Source organism: Taudactylus pleione, unplaced genomic scaffold (assembly GCF_031769625.1).
Source record: "Taudactylus pleione unplaced genomic scaffold, aTauple2 ptg000969l, whole genome shotgun sequence".
In the NCBI taxonomy this organism is placed as follows: domain Eukaryota; kingdom Metazoa; phylum Chordata; class Amphibia; order Anura; family Myobatrachidae; genus Taudactylus; species Taudactylus pleione.
Genome location: NW_028285370.1, coordinates 720,408 through 739,833, shown reverse-complemented (window position 1 = coordinate 739,833; position 19,426 = coordinate 720,408). Strand labels below are relative to the sequence as shown.

General features: G+C 35.2%; 1 protein-coding gene and 9 non-coding genes across 10 annotated transcripts in view; all 10 read left to right on the top strand.

Moving 5' to 3' along the window:
* ARMH1 (armadillo like helical domain containing 1) overlaps window positions 1–19,426 on the top strand; it is a 484,180-nt gene that overhangs the window by 225,125 nt on the left and 239,629 nt on the right. The gene's annotated exons all lie outside the window — the stretch shown is intronic.
* On the top strand, window positions 1,892–2,006 carry LOC148454770 (U5 spliceosomal RNA). Its single transcript, XR_015874710.1, has one exon. It is a non-coding gene; the product is annotated as a U5 spliceosomal RNA (small nuclear RNA).
* Window positions 3,945–4,059, top strand: LOC148454769 (U5 spliceosomal RNA). The gene has a single exon (XR_015874608.1). It is a non-coding gene; the product is annotated as a U5 spliceosomal RNA (small nuclear RNA).
* Window positions 5,981–6,095, top strand: LOC148454768 (U5 spliceosomal RNA). Its single transcript, XR_015874607.1, has one exon. It is a non-coding gene; the product is annotated as a U5 spliceosomal RNA (small nuclear RNA).
* On the top strand, window positions 8,034–8,148 carry LOC148454767 (U5 spliceosomal RNA). The gene has a single exon (XR_015874606.1). It is a non-coding gene; the product is annotated as a U5 spliceosomal RNA (small nuclear RNA).
* On the top strand, window positions 10,089–10,203 carry LOC148454766 (U5 spliceosomal RNA). The gene has a single exon (XR_015874605.1). It is a non-coding gene; the product is annotated as a U5 spliceosomal RNA (small nuclear RNA).
* Window positions 12,126–12,240, top strand: LOC148454765 (U5 spliceosomal RNA). Its single transcript, XR_015874604.1, has one exon. It is a non-coding gene; the product is annotated as a U5 spliceosomal RNA (small nuclear RNA).
* Window positions 14,163–14,277, top strand: LOC148454764 (U5 spliceosomal RNA). The gene has a single exon (XR_015874603.1). It is a non-coding gene; the product is annotated as a U5 spliceosomal RNA (small nuclear RNA).
* LOC148454763 (U5 spliceosomal RNA) lies at window positions 16,200–16,314 on the top strand. Its single transcript, XR_015874601.1, has one exon. It is a non-coding gene; the product is annotated as a U5 spliceosomal RNA (small nuclear RNA).
* LOC148454762 (U5 spliceosomal RNA) lies at window positions 18,254–18,368 on the top strand. Its single transcript, XR_015874600.1, has one exon. It is a non-coding gene; the product is annotated as a U5 spliceosomal RNA (small nuclear RNA).

Below are 19,426 nucleotides of genomic sequence, written 5' to 3'. Positions count from 1 at the left end.
GCTTCTAATGTTTTAGAAGGTTATCATGAATACTCTATTGCCATAGTTTTAGTATTCTTGTACTGTTATGGTTGGGATGGCCATTGGTGATTACCATCCATGGCACAAAAACCATCTATGGGGAATCATTGATGATTTGCACCCCTTTGATGGCCACCACTGCTGGGGGTACGATGGGCCACGGACTAATTCAAGAAAGGGGCGGGGCTAAGATCCGTCCAGTTAAAGTAAAAAAAACATTGTCTCTCTCTCATTCATCGATGGGAAAACTAATTAACATCGCCCGGCCACCGTTTTAAAAAACATTGATGGTTGATGGCCATCTTTATGTTATGGTATTTCAAGGAAGTTGAAGAGGTAAATTAGGTAGTTTCCTTTTGTTTTAGTTTGTTTGCATGAAAATTTGACCCAGTTTAGAAGTTTTACTGTTTCCAATTTCTGATTCTCTTTTTCGGTTTACATTCAATTTGTTTTTGACTTATGGTAAAATATTATGTTTTTACCTTTTTTTTGTAAATAGTAGTTTTGGGGTGTGGTATGTTAGTTCGACAGTTCTCATGTTGATGTGCATAATGTCGACATGTTATACTTTTAAACATGTCAACATTCAGAGGATGTCCATGTGGTGTCTGTTGACATGTTGAACACGTCAGTATTGTTGTGTCGACATTTTGAATGTGATGGTAACTGTCGACCGTGTGTCTTTATACCATAGTTTTGTATCATTCATGTTGTTATGTGTGTACCGCAGCATTTGAAGTTCAAAGTTTGACCAGGAAAAATAGGTAGGGATCTGAAAACTTGAACGTGGAAACACTGCTTCGTAGTGTAAAGTGCACTCTTATTTATGTTTCATCTGATACAGTTCATAGGTTCTCTGCAAGTTTATCCTTTTTTAACTTAGAAAAATATTACATTTATTTAGGATTATATAGGATGGGCTTGAAAATTGTGCCTCTTGTGCTTCTCCCTACTTTACTTTCATCTACTTCTTACTCCCCACTAGGGCACCTAGCACTTGGTTGCTTATGCTTTGCTGCCTATGTGGGTGGTATGTAGCAATGTATATTATCCATGTCCTTGTCCTGCTTTGTTTTGTATTGTACTGTAAGTCATTGGTCACCTATTTGTTTATGTACTTTGTAAGGTGCTGCGGAACACTTGTGGCGCCATATAAATAAATGATAAGAATAATAATAACAACTATAAGTTTGTTCTGTCCTCTCGCTTGTTGAAATGAGGTCTGTTTGCATCCAGGGAGGTAACAGTGACACTCGGTGTACTTGTCTTTTTCTTAAGATCAAATAAATCTTTTGTCATTTACTAAAGATTTTCATGAATTTCATGCAAGTTTTTTATATGCTGTCTGGTTGACGGATGCTGGGCTTATTTACTAGTGAAATTCAGAAATGTCAATTTTTTCATTCAATTTTTTAGAATTTGACATTTAAATGTTGATTTTGTTTTTTAATGTAAAACTGGGGAAATAAATGTGTTTCTTCTCTTGTAGATGATTCTCCAGAATACTCTGTTACCAAGATGTTATTCCAGCACTGTATACCATAGTGTTGTCTGTAGGTACTCGACCAAGTTGAAGAACTGGTTTTGAATCACCATTCGACAATTCTGACTGTAATTCTTTCTTTACTTGGTAGTCTCATTTGAATACTTTCCCATGATGCATCTGATACATTGCAGTGGTTTTGTTTTTGTTTGTTTTGATTTTGCATTTTGGAAGTTAAATTTTGCCCTTTTAATTTTTCTGTTGTAAATATATTAGTATTTTATAGTTTATGTTTGAAAATTGTTTCATATATGTGTCTAAAATCCTCTCTCTTGGTAAACTGAGGTCTGTTTGAATCCGGGGAGATAATCATGACACTTCTTTAGTATACTCTGGTTTCTCTTCAGATCGAATAAATCTTTCGCCTTTTACTAAAGATTTCCGTGGAGAGGAACAACCATGAATTTCATGTAATTTTTTGATGCCTGGCTGATGCTGGGCTTATTCACTGGTAAAATACAGAATATCAAAATTGTTTTGGAAAACCATAGCTTCTAATGTTTTAGAAGGTTATCATGAATACTCTATTGCCATAGTTTTAGTATTCTTGTACTGTTATGGTTGGGATGGCCATTGGTGATTACCATCCATGGCACAAAAACCATCTATGGGGAATCATTGATGATTTGCACCCCTTTGATGGCCACCACTGCTGGGGGTACGATGGGCCACGGACTAATTCAAGAAAGGGGCGGGGCTAAGATCCGTCCAGTTAAAGTAAAAAAAACATTGTCTCTCTCTCATTCATCGATGGGAAAACTAATTAACATCGCCCGGCCACCGTTTTAAAAAAAATTGATGGTTGATGGCCATCTTTATGTTATGGTATTTCAAGGAAGTTGAAGAGGTAAATTAGGTAGTTTCCTTTTGTTTTAGTTTGTTTGCATGAAAATTTGACCCAGTTTAGAAGTTTTACTGTTTCCAATTTCTGATTCTCTTTTTCGGTTTACATTCAATTTGTTTTTGACTTATGGTAAAATATTATGTTTTTACCTTTTTTTTGTATATAGTAGTTTTGGGGTGTGGTATGTTAGTTCGACAGTTCTCATGTTGATGTGCATAATGTCGACATGTTATACTTTTAAACATGTCAACATTCAGAGGATGTCCATGTGGTGTCTGTTGACATGTTGAACACGTCAGTATTGTTGTGTCGACATTTTGAATGTGATGGTAACTGTCGACCGTGTGTCTTTATACCATAGTTTTGTATCATTCATGTTGTTATGTGTGTACCGCAGCATTTGAAGTTCAAAGTTTGACCAGGAAAAATAGGTAGGGATCTGAAAACTTGAACGTGGAAACACTGCTTCGTAGTGTAAAGTGCACTCTTATTTATGTTTCATCTGATACAGTTCATAGGTTCTCTGCAAGTTTATCCTTTTTTAACTTAGAAAAATATTACATTTATTTAGGATTATATAGGATGGGCTTGAAAATTGTGCCTCTTGTGCTTCTCCCTACTTTACTTTCATCTACTTCTTACTCCCCACTAGGGCACCTAGCACTTGGTTGCTTATGCTTTGCTGCCTATGTGGGTGGTATGTAGCAATGTATATTATCCATGTCCTTGTCCTGCTTTGTTTTGTATTGTACTGTAAGTCATTGGTCACCTATTTGTTTATGTACTTTGTAAGGTGCTGCGGAACACTTGTGGTGCCATATAAATAAATGATAAGAATAATAATAACAACTATAAGTTTGTTCTGTCCTCTCGCTTGTTGAAATGAGGTCTGTTTGCATCCAGGGAGGTAACAGTGACACTCGGTGTACTTGTCTTTTTCTTAAGATCAAATAAATCTTTTGTCATTTACTAAAGATTTTCATGAATTTCATGCAAGTTTTTTATATGCTGTCTGGTTGACGGATGCTGGGCTTATTTACTAGTGAAATTCAGAAATGTCAATTTTTTCCTTCAATTTTTAGAATTTGACATTTAAATGTTGATTTTGTTTTTTAATGTAAAACTGGGGAAATAAATGTGTTTCTTCTCTTGTAGATGATTCTCCAGAATACTCTGTTACCAAGATGTTATTCCAGCACTGTATACCATAGTGTTGTCTGTAGGTACTCGACCAAGTTGAAGAACTGGTTTTGAATCACCATTCGACAATTCTGACTGTAATTCTTTCTTTACTTGGTAGTCTCATTTGAATACTTTCCCATGATGCATCTGATACATTGCAGTGGTTTTTTTATTGTTTGTTTTGATTTTGCATTTTGGAAGTAAAATTTTGCCCTTTTAATTTTTCTGTTGTAAATATATTAGTATTTTATAGTTTATGTTTGAAAATTGTTTCATATATGTGTCTAAAATCCTCTCTCTTGGTAAACTGAGGTCTGTTTGAATCCGGGGAGATAATCATGACACTTCTTTAGTATACTCTGGTTTCTCTTCAGATCGAATAAATCTTTCGCCTTTTACTAAAGATTTCCGTGGAGAGGAACAACCATGAGTTTCATGTAATTTTTTGATGCCTGGCTGATGCTTGGCTTATTCACTGGTAAAATACAGAATATCAAAATTGTTTTGGAAAACCATAGCTTCTAATGTTTTAGAAGGTTATCATGAATACTCTATTGCCATAGTTTTAGTATTCTTGTACTGTTATGGTTGGGATGGCCATTGGTGATTACCATCTATGGGGAATCATTGATGATTTGCACCCCTTTGATGGCCACCACTGCTGGGGGTACGATGGGCCACGGACTAATTCAAGAAAGGGGCGGGGCTAAGATCCGTCCAGTTAAAGTAAAAAAAACATTGTCTCTCTCTCATCCATCGATGGGAAAACTAATTAACATCGCCCGGCCACCGTTTTAAAAAACATTGATGGTTGATGGCCATCTTTATGTTATGGTATTTCAAGGAAGTTGAAGAGGTAAATTAGGTAGTTTCCTTTTGTTTTAGTTTGTTTGCATGAAAATTTGACCCAGTTTTGAAGTTTTACTGTTTCCAATTTCTGATTCTCTTTTTCGGTTTACATTCAATTTGTTTTTGACTTATGGTAAAATATGATGTTTTTACCTTTTTTTTGTATATAGTAGTTTTGGGGTGTGGTATGTTAGTTCGACAGTTCTCATGTTGATGTGCATAATGTCGACATGTTATACTTTTAAACATGTCAACATTCAGAGGATGTCCATGTGGTGTCTGTTGACATGTTGAACACGTCAGTATTGTTGTGTCGACATTTTGAATATGATGGTAACTGTCGACCGTGTGTCTTTATACCATAGTTTTGTATCATTCATGTTGTTATGTGTGTACCGCAGCATTTGAAGTTCAAGGTTTGACCAGGAAAAATAGGTAGGGATCTGAAAACTTGAACGTGGAAACACTGCTTCGTAGTGTAAAGTGCACTCTTATCTATGTTTCATCTGATACAGTTCATAGGTTCTCTGCAAGTTTATCCTTTTTTAACTTAGAAAAATATTACATTTATTTAGGATTACATAGGATGGGCTTGAAAATTGTGCCTCTTGTTCTTCTCCCTACTTTACTTTCTTCTACTTCTTACTCCCCACTAGGGCACCTAGCACTTGGTTGCTTATGCTTTGCTGCCTATGTGGGTGGTATGTAGCAATGTATATTATCCATGTCCTTGTCCTGCTTTGTTTTGTATTCTACTGTAAGTCACTGGTCACCTATTTGTTTATGTACTTTGTAAGGTGCTGCGGAACACTTGTGGCGCCATATAAATAAATGATAAGAATAATAATAACAACTATAAGTTTGTTCTGTCCTCTCGCTTGTTGAAATGAGGTCTGTTTGCATCCAGGGAGGTAACAGTGACACTCGGTGTACTTGTCTTTTTCTTAAGATCAAATAAATCTTTTGTCATTTACTAAAGATTTTCATGAATTTCATGCAAGTTTTTTATATGCTGTCTGGTTGACGAATGCTGGGCTTATTTACTAGTGAAATTCAGAAATGTCAATTTTTTCATTCAATTTTTTAGAATTTGACATTTAAATGTTGATTTTGTTTTTTAATGTAAAACTGGGGAAATAAATGTGTTTCTTCTCTTGTAGATGATTCTCCAGAATACTCTGTTACCAAGATGTTATTCCAGCACTGTATACCATAGTGTTGTCTGTAGGTACTCGACCAAGTTGAAGAACTGGTTTTGAATCACCATTCGACAATTCTGACTGTAATTCTTTCTTTACTTGGTAGTCTCATTTGAATACTTTCCCATGATGCATCTGATACATTGCAGTGGTTTTTTTATTGTTTGTTTTGATTTTGCATTTTGGAAGTAAAATTTTGCCCTTTTAATTTTTCTGTTGTAAATATATTAGTATTTTATAGTTTATGTTTGAAAATTGTTTCATATATGTGTCTAAAATCCTCTCTCTTGGTAAACTGAGGTCTGTTTGAATCCGGGGAGATAATCATGACACTTCTTTAGTATACTCTGGTTTCTCTTCAGATCGAATAAATCTTTCGCCTTTTACTAAAGATTTCCGTGGAGAGGAACAACCATGAGTTTCATGTAATTTTTTGATGCCTGGCTGATGCTTGGCTTATTCACTGGTAAAATACAGAATATCAAAATTGTTTTGGAAAACCATAGCTTCTAATGTTTTAGAAGGTTATCATGAATACTCTATTGCCATAGTTTTAGTATTCTTGTACTGTTATGGTTGGGATGGCCATTGGTGATTACCATCCATGGCTCAAAAACCATCTATGGGGAATCATTGATGATTTGCACCCCTTTGATGGCCACCACTGCTGGGGGTACGATGGGCCACGGACTAATTCAAGAAAGGGGCGGGGCTAAGATCCGTCCAGTTAAAGTAAAAAAAACATTGTCTCTCTCTCATTCATCGATGGGAAAACTAATTAACATCGCCCGGCCACCGTTTTAAAAAAAATTGATGGTTGATGGCCATCTTTATGTTATGGTATTTCAAGGAAGTTGAAGAGGTAAATTAGGTAGTTTCCTTTTGTTTTAGTTTGTTTGCATGAAAATTTGACCCAGTTTAGAAGTTTTACTGTTTCCAATTTCTGATTCTCTTTTTCGGTTTACATTCAATTTGTTTTTGACTTATGGTAAAATATTATGTTTTTACCTTTTTTTTGTATATAGTAGTTTTGGGGTGTGGTATGTTAGTTCGACAGTTCTCATGTTGATGTGCATAATGTTGACATGTTATACTTTTAAACATGTCAACATTCAGAGGATGTCCATGTGGTGTCTGTTGACATGTTGAACACGTCAGTATTGTTGTGTCGACTTTTTGAATGTGATGGTAACTGTCGACCGTGTGTCTTTATACCATAGTTTTGTATCATTCATGTTGTTATGTGTGTACCGCAGCATTTGAAGTTCAAAGTTTGACCAGGAAAAATAGGTAGGGATCTGAAAACTTGAACGTGGAAACACTGCTTCGTAGTGTAAAGTGCACTCTTATTTATGTTTCATCTGATACAGTTCATAGGTTCTCTGCAAGTTTATCCTTTTTTAACTTTGAAAAATATTACATTTATTTAGGATTATATAGGATGGGCTTGAAAATTGTGCCTCTTGTGCTTCTCCCTACTTTACTTTCATCTACTTCTTACTCCCCACTAGGGCACCTAGCACTTGGTTGCTTATGCTTTGCTGCCTATGTGGGTGGTATGTAGCAATGTATATTATCCATGTCCTTGTCCTGCTTTGTTTTGTATTGTACTGTAAGTCATTGGTCACCTATTTGTTTATGTACTTTGTAAGGTGCTGCGGAACACTTGTGGTGCCATATAAATAAATGATAAGAATAATAATAACAACTATAAGTTTGTTCTGTCCTCTCGCTTGTTGAAATGAGGTCTGTTTGCATCCAGGGAGGTAACAGTGACACTCGGTGTACTTGTCTTTATCTTAAGATCAAATAAATCTTTTGTCATTTACTAAAGATTTTCATGAATTTCATGCAAGTTTTTTATATGCTGTCTGGTTGACGGATGCTGGGCTTATTTACTAGTGAAATTCAGAAATGTCAATTTTTTCATTCAATTTTTTAGAATTTGACATTTAAATGTTGATTTTGTTTTTTAATGTAAAACTGGGGAAATAAATGTGTTTCTTCTCTTGTAGATGATTCTCCAGAATACTCTGTTACCAAGATGTTATTCCAGCACTGTATACCATAGTGTTGTCTGTAGGTACTCGACCAAGTTGAAGAACTGGTTTTGAATCACCATTCGACAATTCTGACTGTAATTCTTTCTTTACTTGGTAGTCTCATTTGAATACTTTCCCATGATGCATCTGATACATTGCAGTGGTTTTTTTTTGTTTGTTTTGATTTTGCATTTTGGAAGTAAAATTTTGCCCTTTTAATTTTTCTGTTGTAAATATATTAGTATTTTATAGTTTATGTTTGAAAATTGTTTCATATATGTGTCTAAAATCCTCTCTCTTGGTAAACTGAGGTCTGTTTGAATCCGGGGAGATAATCATGACACTTCTTTAGTATACTCTGGTTTCTCTTCAGATCGAATAAATCTTTCGCCTTTTACTAAAGATTTCCGTGGAGAGGAACAACCATGAGTTTCATGTAATTTTTTGATGCCTGGCTGATGCTTGGCTTATTCACTGGTAAAATACAGAATATCAAAATTGTTTTGGAAAACCATAGCTTCTAATGTTTTTAGAAGGTTATCATGAATACTCTATTGCCATAGTTTTAGTATTCTTGTACTGTTATGGTTGGGATGGCCATTGGTGATTACCATCCATGGCACAAAAACCATCTATGGGGAATCATTGATGATTTGCACCCCTTTGATGGCCACCACTGCTGGGGGTACGATGGGCCACGGACTAATTCAAGAAAGGGGCGGGGCTAAGATCCGTCCAGTTAAAGTAAAAAAAACATTGTCTCTCTCTCATCCATCGATGGGAAAACTAATTAACATCGCCCGGCCACCGTTTTAAAAAACATTGATGGTTGATGGCCATCTTTATGTTATGGTATTTCAAGGAAGTTGAAGAGGTAAATTAGGTAGTTTCCTTTTGTTTTAGTTTGTTTGCATGAAAATTTGACCCAGTTTTGAAGTTTTACTGTTTCCAATTTCTGATTCTCTTTTTCGGTTTACATTCAATTTGTTTTTGACTTATGGTAAAATATGATGTTTTTACCTTTTTTTTGTATATAGTAGTTTTGGGGTGTGGTATGTTAGTTCGACAGTTCTCATGTTGATGTGCATAATGTCGACATGTTATACTTTTAAACATGTCAACATTCAGAGGATGTCCATGTGGTGTCTGTTGACATGTTGAACACGTCAGTATTGTTGTGTCGACATTTTGAATATGATGGTAACTGTCGACCGTGTGTCTTTATACCATAGTTTTGTATCATTCATGTTGTTATGTGTGTACCGCAGCATTTGAAGTTCAAAGTTTGACCAGGAAAAATAGGTAGGGATCTGAAAACTTGAACGTGGAAACACTGCTTCGTAGTGTAAAGTGCACTCTTATTTATGTTTCATCTGATACAGTTCATAGGTTCTCTGCAAGTTTATCCTTTTTTAACTTTGAAAAATATTACATTTATTTAGGATTATATAGGATGGGCTTGAAAATTGTGCCTCTTGTGCTTCTCCCTACTTTACTTTCATCTACTTCTTACTCCCCACTAGGGCACCTAGCACTTGGTTGCTTATGCTTTGCTGCCTATGTGGGTGGTATGTAGCAATGTATATTATCCATGTCCTTGTCCTGCTTTGTTTTGTATTGTACTGTAAGTCATTGGTCACCTATTTGTTTATGTACTTTGTAAGGTGCTGCGGAACACTTGTGGTGCCATATAAATAAATGATAAGAATAATAATAACAACTATAAGTTTGTTCTGTCCTCTCGCTTGTTGAAATGAGGTCTGTTTGCATCCAGGGAGGTAACAGTGACACTCGGTGTACTTGTCTTTTTCTTAAGATCAAATAAATCTTTTGTCATTTACTAAAGATTTTCATGAATTTCATGCAAGTTTTTTATATGCTGTCTGGTTGACGGATGCTGGGCTTATTTACTAGTGAAATTCAGAAATGTCAATTTTTTCATTCAATTTTTTAGAATTTGACATTTAAATGTTGATTTTGTTTTTTAATGTAAAACTGGGGAAATAAATGTGTTTCTTCTCTTGTAGATGATTCTCCAGAATACTCTGTTACCAAGATGTTATTCCAGCACTGTATACCATAGTGTTGTCTGTAGGTACTCGACCAAGTTGAAGAACTGGTTTTGAATCACCATTCGACAATTCTGACTGTAATTCTTTCTTTACTTGGTAGTCTCATTTGAATACTTTCCCATGATGCATCTGATACATTGCAGTGGTTTTTTTTTTGTTTGTTTTGATTTTGCATTTTGGAAGTAAAATTTTGCCCTTTTAATTTTTCTGTTGTAAATATATTAGTATTTTATAGTTTATGTTTGAAAATTGTTTCATATATGTGTCTAAAATCCTCTCTCTTGGTAAACTGAGGTCTGTTTGAATCCGGGGAGATAATCATGACACTTCTTTAGTATACTCTGGTTTCTCTTCAGATCGAATAAATCTTTCGCCTTTTACTAAAGATTTCCGTGGAGAGGAACAACCATGAGTTTCATGTAATTTTTTGATGCCTGGCTGATGCTTGGCTTATTCACTGGTAAAATACAGAATATCAAAATTGTTTTGGAAAACCATAGCTTCTAATGTTTTTAGAAGGTTATCATGAATACTCTATTGCCATAGTTTTAGTATTCTTGTACTGTTATGGTTGGGATGGCCATTGGTGATTACCATCTATGGGGAATCATTGATGATTTGCACCCCTTTGATGGCCACCACTGCTGGGGGTACGATGGGCCACGGACTAATTCAAGAAAGGGGCGGGGCTAAGATCCGTCCAGTTAAAGTAAAAAAAACATTGTCTCTCTCTCATTCATCGATGGGAAAACTAATTAACATCGCCCGGCCACCGTTTTAAAAAAAATTGATGGTTGATGGCCATCTTTATGTTATGGTATTTCAAGGAAGTTGAAGAGGTAAATTAGGTAGTTTCCTTTTGTTTTAGTTTGTTTGCATGAAAATTTGACCCAGTTTAGAAGTTTTACTGTTTCCAATTTCTGATTCTCTTTTTCGGTTTACATTCAATTTGTTTTTGACTTATGGTAAAATATTATGTTTTTACCTTTTTTTTGTATATAGTAGTTTTGGGGTGTGGTATGTTAGTTCGACAGTTCTCATGTTGATGTGCATAATGTCGACATGTTATACTTTTAAACATGTCAACATTCAGAGGATGTCCATGTGGTGTCTGTTGACATGTTGAACACGTCAGTATTGTTGTGTCGACATTTTGAATGTGATGGTAACTGTCGACCGTGTGTCTTTATACCATAGTTTTGTATCATTCATGTTGTTATGTGTGTACCGCAGCATTTGAAGTTCAAAGTTTGACCAGGAAAAATAGGTAGGGATCTGAAAACTTGAACGTGGAAACACTGCTTCGTAGTGTAAAGTGCACTCTTATTTATGTTTCATCTGATACAGTTCATAGGTTCTCTGCAAGTTTATCCTTTTTTAACTTTGAAAAATATTACATTTATTTAGGATTATATAGGATGGGCTTGAAAATTGTGCCTCTTGTGCTTCTCCCTACTTTACTTTCATCTACTTCTTACTCCCCACTAGGGCACCTAGCACTTGGTTGCTTATGCTTTGCTGCCTATGTGGGTGGTATGTAGCAATGTATATTATCCATGTCCTTGTCCTGCTTTGTTTTGTATTGTACTGTAAGTCATTGGTCACCTATTTGTTTATGTACTTTGTAAGGTGCTGCGGAACACTTGTGGTGCCATATAAATAAATGATAAGAATAATAATAACAACTATAAGTTTGTTCTGTCCTCTCGCTTGTTGAAATGAGGTCTGTTTGCATCCAGGGAGGTAACAGTGACACTCGGTGTACTTGTCTTTTTCTTAAGATCAAATAAATCTTTTGTCATTTACTAAAGATTTTCATGAATTTCATGCAAGTTTTTTATATGCTGTCTGGTTGACGGATGCTGGGCTTATTTACTAGTGAAATTCAGAAATGTCAATTTTTTCATTCAATTTTTTAGAATTTGACATTTAAATGTTGATTTTGTTTTTTAATGTAAAACTGGGGAAATAAATGTGTTTCTTCTCTTGTAGATGATTCTCCAGAATACTCTGTTACCAAGATGTTATTCCAGCACTGTATACCATAGTGTTGTCTGTAGGTACTCGACCAAGTTGAAGAACTGGTTTTGAATCACCATTCGACAATTCTGACTGTAATTCTTTCTTTACTTGGTAGTCTCATTTGAATACTTTCCCATGATGCATCTGATACATTGCAGTGGTTTTTTTTTTGTTTGTTTTGATTTTGCATTTTGGAAGTAAAATTTTGCCCTTTTAATTTTTCTGTTGTAAATATATTAGTATTTTATAGTTTATGTTTGAAAATTGTTTCATATATGTGTCTAAAATCCTCTCTCTTGGTAAACTGAGGTCTGTTTGAATCCGGGGAGATAATCATGACACTTCTTTAGTATACTCTGGTTTCTCTTCAGATCGAATAAATCTTTCGCCTTTTACTAAAGATTTCCGTGGAGAGGAACAACCATGAGTTTCATGTAATTTTTTGATGCCTGGCTGATGCTTGGCTTATTCACTGGTAAAATACAGAATATCAAAATTGTTTTGGAAAACCATAGCTTCTAATGTTTTTAGAAGGTTATCATGAATACTCTATTGCCATAGTTTTAGTATTCTTGTACTGTTATGGTTGGGATGGCCATTGGTGATTACCATCTATGGGGAATCATTGATGATTTGCACCCCTTTGATGGCCACCACTGCTGGGGGTACGATGGGCCACGGACTAATTCAAGAAAGGGGCGGGGCTAAGATCCGTCCAGTTAAAGTAAAAAAAACATTGTCTCTCTCTCATTCATCGATGGGAAAACTAATTAACATCGCCCGGCCACCGTTTTAAAAAAAATTGATGGTTGATGGCCATCTTTATGTTATGGTATTTCAAGGAAGTTGAAGAGGTAAATTAGGTAGTTTCCTTTTGTTTTAGTTTGTTTGCATGAAAATTTGACCCAGTTTAGAAGTTTTACTGTTTCCAATTTCTGATTCTCTTTTTCGGTTTACATTCAATTTGTTTTTGACTTATGGTAAAATATTATGTTTTTACCTTTTTTTTGTATATAGTAGTTTTGGGGTGTGGTATGTTAGTTCGACAGTTCTCATGTTGATGTGCATAATGTCGACATGTTATACTTTTAAACATGTCAACATTCAGAGGATGTCCATGTGGTGTCTGTTGACATGTTGAACACGTCAGTATTGTTGTGTCGACATTTTGAATGTGATGGTAACTGTCGACCGTGTGTCTTTATACCATAGTTTTGTATCATTCATGTTGTTATGTGTGTACCGCAGCATTTGAAGTTCAAAGTTTGACCAGGAAAAATAGGTAGGGATCTGAAAACTTGAACGTGGAAACACTGCTTCGTAGTGTAAAGTGCACTCTTATTTATGTTTCATCTGATACAGTTCATAGGTTCTCTGCAAGTTTATCCTTTTTTAACTTTGAAAAATATTACATTTATTTAGGATTATATAGGATGGGCTTGAAAATTGTGCCTCTTGTGCTTCTCCCTACTTTACTTTCATCTACTTCTTACTCCCCACTAGGGCACCTAGCACTTGGTTGCTTATGCTTTGCTGCCTATGTGGGTGGTATGTAGCAATGTATATTATCCATGTCCTTGTCCTGCTTTGTTTTGTATTGTACTGTAAGTCATTGGTCACCTATTTGTTTATGTACTTTGTAAGGTGCTGCGGAACACTTGTGGTGCCATATAAATAAATGATAAGAATAATAATAACAACTATAAGTTTGTTCTGTCCTCTCGCTTGTTGAAATGAGGTCTGTTTGCATCCAGGGAGGTAACAGTGACACTCGGTGTACTTGTCTTTTTCTTAAGATCAAATAAATCTTTTGTCATTTACTAAAGATTTTCATGAATTTCATGCAAGTTTTTTATATGCTGTCTGGTTGACGGATGCTGGGCTTATTTACTAGTGAAATTCAGAAATGTCAATTTTTTCATTCAATTTTTTAGAATTTGACATTTAAATGTTGATTTTGTTTTTTAATGTAAAACTGGGGAAATAAATGTGTTTCTTCTCTTGTAGATGATTCTCCAGAATACTCTGTTACCAAGATGTTATTCCAGCACTGTATACCATAGTGTTGTCTGTAGGTACTCGACCAAGTTGAAGAACTGGTTTTGAATCACCATTCGACAATTCTGACTGTAATTCTTTCTTTACTTGGTAGTCTCATTTGAATACTTTCCCATGATGCATCTGATACATTGCAGTGGTTTTTTTTTTGTTTGTTTTGATTTTGCATTTTGGAAGTAAAATTTTGCCCTTTTAATTTTTCTGTTGTAAATATATTAGTATTTTATAGTTTATGTTTGAAAATTGTTTCATATATGTGTCTAAAATCCTCTCTCTTGGTAAACTGAGGTCTGTTTGAATCCGGGGAGATAATCATGACACTTCTTTAGTATACTCTGGTTTCTCTTCAGATCGAATAAATCTTTCGCCTTTTACTAAAGATTTCCGTGGAGAGGAACAACCATGAGTTTCATGTAATTTTTTGATGCCTGGCTGATGCTTGGCTTATTCACTGGTAAAATACAGAATATCAAAATTGTTTTGGAAAACCATAGCTTCTAATGTTTTTAGAAGGTTATCATGAATACTCTATTGCCATAGTTTTAGTATTCTTGTACTGTTATGGTTGGGATGGCCATTGGTGATTACCATCTATGGGGAATCATTGATGATTTGCACCCCTTTGATGGCCACCACTGCTGGGGGTACGATGGGCCACGGACTAATTCAAGAAAGGGGCGGGGCTAAGATCCGTCCAGTTAAAGTAAAAAAAACATTGTCTCTCTCTCATTCATCGATGGGAAAACTAATTAACATCGCCCGGCCACCGTTTTAAAAAAAATTGATGGTTGATGGCCATCTTTATGTTATGGTATTTCAAGGAAGTTGAAGAGGTAAATTAGGTAGTTTCCTTTTGTTTTAGTTTGTTTGCATGAAAATTTGACCCAGTTTAGAAGTTTTACTGTTTCCAATTTCTGATTCTCTTTTTCGGTTTACATTCAATTTGTTTTTGACTTATGGTAAAATATTATGTTTTTACCTTTTTTTTGTATATAGTAGTTTTGGGGTGTGGTATGTTAGTTCGACAGTTCTCATGTTGATGTGCATAATGTCGACATGTTATACTTTTAAACATGTCAACATTCAGAGGATGTCCATGTGGTGTCTGTTGACATGTTGAACACGTCAGTATTGTTGTGTCGACATTTTGAATGTGATGGTAACTGTCGACCGTGTGTCTTTATACCATAGTTTTGTATCATTCATGTTGTTATGTGTGTACCGCAGCATTTGAAGTTCAAAGTTTGACCAGGAAAAATAGGTAGGGATCTGAAAACTTGAACGTGGAAACACTGCTTCGTAGTGTAAAGTGCACTCTTATTTATGTTTCATCTGATACAGTTCATAGGTTCTCTGCAAGTTTATCCTTTTTTAACTTTGAAAAATATTACATTTATTTAGGATTATATAGGATGGGCTTGAAAATTGTGCCTCTTGTGCTTCTCCCTACTTTACTTTCATCTACTTCTTACTCCCCACTAGGGCACCTAGCACTTGGTTGCTTATGCTTTGCTGCCTATGTGGGTGGTATGTAGCAATGTATATTATCCATGTCCTTGTCCTGCTTTGTTTTGTATTGTACTGTAAGTCATTGGTCACCTATTTGTTTATGTACTTTGTAAGGTGCTGCGGAACACTTGTGGTGCCATATAAATAAATGATAAGAATAATAATAACAACTATAAGTTTGTTCTGTCCTCTCGCTTGTTGAAATGAGGTCTGTTTGCATCCAGGGAGGTAACAGTGACACTCGGTGTACTTGTCTTTTTCTTAAGATCAAATAAATCTTTTGTCATTTACTAAAGATTTTCATGAATTTCATGCAAGTTTTTTATATGCTGTCTGGTTGACGGATGCTGGGCTTATTTACTAGTGAAATTCAGAAATGTCAATTTTTTCATTCAATTTTTTAGAATTTGACATTTAAATGTTGATTTTGTTTTTTAATGTAAAACTGGGGAAATAAATGTGTTTCTTCTCTTGTAGATGATTCTCCAGAATACTCTGTTACCAAGATGTTATTCCAGCACTGTATACCATAGTGTTGTCTGTAGGTACTCGACCAAGTTGAAGAACTGGTTTTGAATCACCATTCGACAATTCTGACTGTAATTCTTTCTTTACTTGGTAGTCTCATTTGAATACTTTCCCATGATGCATCTGATACATTGCAGTGGTTTTTTTTTTGTTTGTTTTGATTTTGCATTTTGGAAGTAAAATTTTGCCCTTTTAATTTTTCTGTTGTAAATATATTAGTATTTTATAGTTTATGTTTGAAAATTGTTTCATATATGTGTCTAAAATCCTCTCTCTTGGTAAACTGAGGTCTGTTTGAATCCGGGGAGATAATCATGACACTTCTTTAGTATACTCTGGTTTCTCTTCAGATCGAATAAATCTTTCGCCTTTTACTAAAGATTTCCGTGGAGAGGAACAACCATGAGTTTCATGTAATTTTTTGATGCCTGGCTGATGCTTGGCTTATTCACTGGTAAAATACAGAATATCAAAATTGTTTTGGAAAACCATAGCTTCTAATGTTTTTAGAAGGTTATCATGAATACTCTATTGCCATAGTTTTAGTATTCTTGTACTGTTATGGTTGGGATGGCCATTGGTGATTACCATCCATGGCACAAAAACCATCTATGGGGAATCATTGATGATTTGCACCCCTTTGATGGCCACCACTGCTGGGGGTACGATGGGCCACGGACTAATTCAAGAAAGGGGCGGGGCTAAGATCCGTCCAGTTAAAGTAAAAAAAACATTGTCTCTCTCTCATCCATCGATGGGAAAACTAATTAACATCGCCCGGCCACCGTTTTAAAAAACATTGATGGTTGATGGCCATCTTTATGTTATGGTATTTCAAGGAAGTTGAAGAGGTAAATTAGGTAGTTTCCTTTTGTTTTAGTTTGTTTGCATGAAAATTTGACCCAGTTTTGAAGTTTTACTGTTTCCAATTTCTGATTCTCTTTTTCGGTTTACATTCAATTTGTTTTTGACTTATGGTAAAATATGATGTTTTTACCTTTTTTTTGTATATAGTAGTTTTGGGGTGTGGTATGTTAGTTCGACAGTTCTCATGTTGATGTGCATAATGTCGACATGTTATACTTTTAAACATGTCAACATTCAGAGGATGTCCATGTGGTGTCTGTTGACATGTTGAACACGTCAGTATTGTTGTGTCGACATTTTGAATATGATGGTAACTGTCGACCGTGTGTCTTTATACCATAGTTTTGTATCATTCATGTTGTTATGTGTGTACCGCAGCATTTGAAGTTCAAAGTTTGACCAGGAAAAATAGGTAGGGATCTGAAAACTTGAACGTGGAAACACTGCTTCGTAGTGTAAAGTGCACTCTTATCTATGTTTCATCTGATACAGTTCATAGGTTCTCTGCAAGTTTATCCTTTTTTAACTTAGAAAAATATTACATTTATTTAGGATTAATAGGATGGGCTTGAAAATTGTGCCTCTTGTTCTTCTCCCTACTTTACTTTCTTCTACTTCTTACTCCCCACTAGGGCACCTAGCACTTGGTTGCTTATGCTTTGCTGCCTATGTGGGTGGTATGTAGCAATGTATATTATCCATGTCCTTGTCCTGCTTTGTTTTGTATTCTACTGTAAGTCACTGGTCACCTATTTGTTTATGTACTTTGTAAGGTGCTGCGGAACACTTGTGGCGCCATATAAATAAATGATAAGAATAATAATAACAACTATAAGTTTGTTCTGTCCTCTCGCTTGTTGAAATGAGGTCTGTTTGCATCCAGGGAGGTAACAGTGACACTCGGTGTACTTGTCTTTTTCTTAAGATCAAATAAATCTTTTGTCATTTACTAAAGATTTTCATGAATTTCATGCAAGTTTTTTATATGCTGTCTGGTTGACGAATGCTGGGCTTATTTACTAGTGAAATTCAGAAATGTCAATTTTTTCATTCAATTTTTTAGAATTTGACATTTAAATGTTGATTTTGTTTTTTAATGTAAAACTGGGGAAATAAATGTGTTTCTTCTCTTGTAGATGATTCTCCAGAATACTCTGTTACCAAGATGTTATTCCAGCACTGTATACCATAGTGTTGTCTGTAGGTACTCGACCAAGTTGAAGAACTGGTTTTGAATCACCATTCGACAATTCTGACTGTAATTCTTTCTTTACTTGGTAGTCTCATTTGAATACTTTCCCATGATGCATCTGATACATTGCAGTGGTTTTTTTATTGTTTGTTTTGATTTTGCATTTTGGAAGTAAAATTTTGCCCTTTTAATTTTTCTGTTGTAAATATATTAGTATTTTATAGTTTATGTTTGAAAATTGTTTCATATATGTGTCTAAAATCCTCTCTCTTGGTAAACTGAGGTCTGTTTGAATCCGGGGAGATAATCATGACACTTCTTTAGTATACTCTGGTTTCTCTTCAGATCGAATAAATCTTTCGCCTTTTACTAAAGATTTCCGTGGAGAGGAACAACCATGAGTTTCATGTAATTTTTTGATGCCTGGCTGATGCTTGGCTTATTCACTGGTAAAATACAGAATATCAAAATTGTTTTGGAAAACCATAGCTTCTAATGTTTTTAGAAGGTTATCATGAATACTCTATTGCCATAGTTTTAGTATTCTTGTACTGTTATGGTTGGGATGGCCATTGGTGATTACCATCCATGGCACAAAAACCATCTATGGGGAATCATTGATGATTTGCACCCCTTTGATGGCCACCACTGCTGGGGGTACGATGGGCCACGGACTAATTCAAGAAAGGGGCGGGGCTAAGATCCGTCCAGTTAAAGTAAAAAAAACATTGTCTCTCTCTCATTCATCGATGGGAAAACTAATTAACATCGCCCGGCCACCGTTTTAAAAAAAATTGATGGTTGATGGCCATCTTTATGTTATGGTATTTCAAGGAAGTTGAAGAGGTAAATTAGGTAGTTTCCTTTTGTTTTAGTTTGTTTGCATGAAAATTTGACCCAGTTTAGAAGTTTTACTGTTTCCAATTTCTGATTCTCTTTTTCGGTTTACATTCAATTTGTTTTTGACTTATGGTAAAATATTATGTTTTTACCTTTTTTTTGTATATAGTAGTTTTGGGGTGTGGTATGTTAGTTCGACAGTTCTCATGTTGATGTGCATAATGTCGACATGTTATACTTTTAAACATGTCAACATTCAGAGGATGTCCATGTGGTGTCTGTTGACATGTTGAACACGTCAGTATTGTTGTGTCGACATTTTGAATGTGATGGTAACTGTCGACCGTGTGTCTTTATACCATAGTTTTGTATCATTCATGTTGTTATGTGTGTACCGCAGCATTTGAAGTTCAAAGTTTGACCAGGAAAAATAGGTAGGGATCTGAAAACTTGAACGTGGAAACACTGCTTCGTAGTGTAAAGTGCACTCTTATTTATGTTTCATCTGATACAGTTCATAGGTTCTCTGCAAGTTTATCCTTTTTTAACTTTGAAAAATATTAAATTTATTTAGGATTATATAGGATGGGCTTGAAAATTGTGCCTCTTGTGCTTCTCCCTACTTTACTTTCATCTACTTCTTACTCCCCACTAGGGC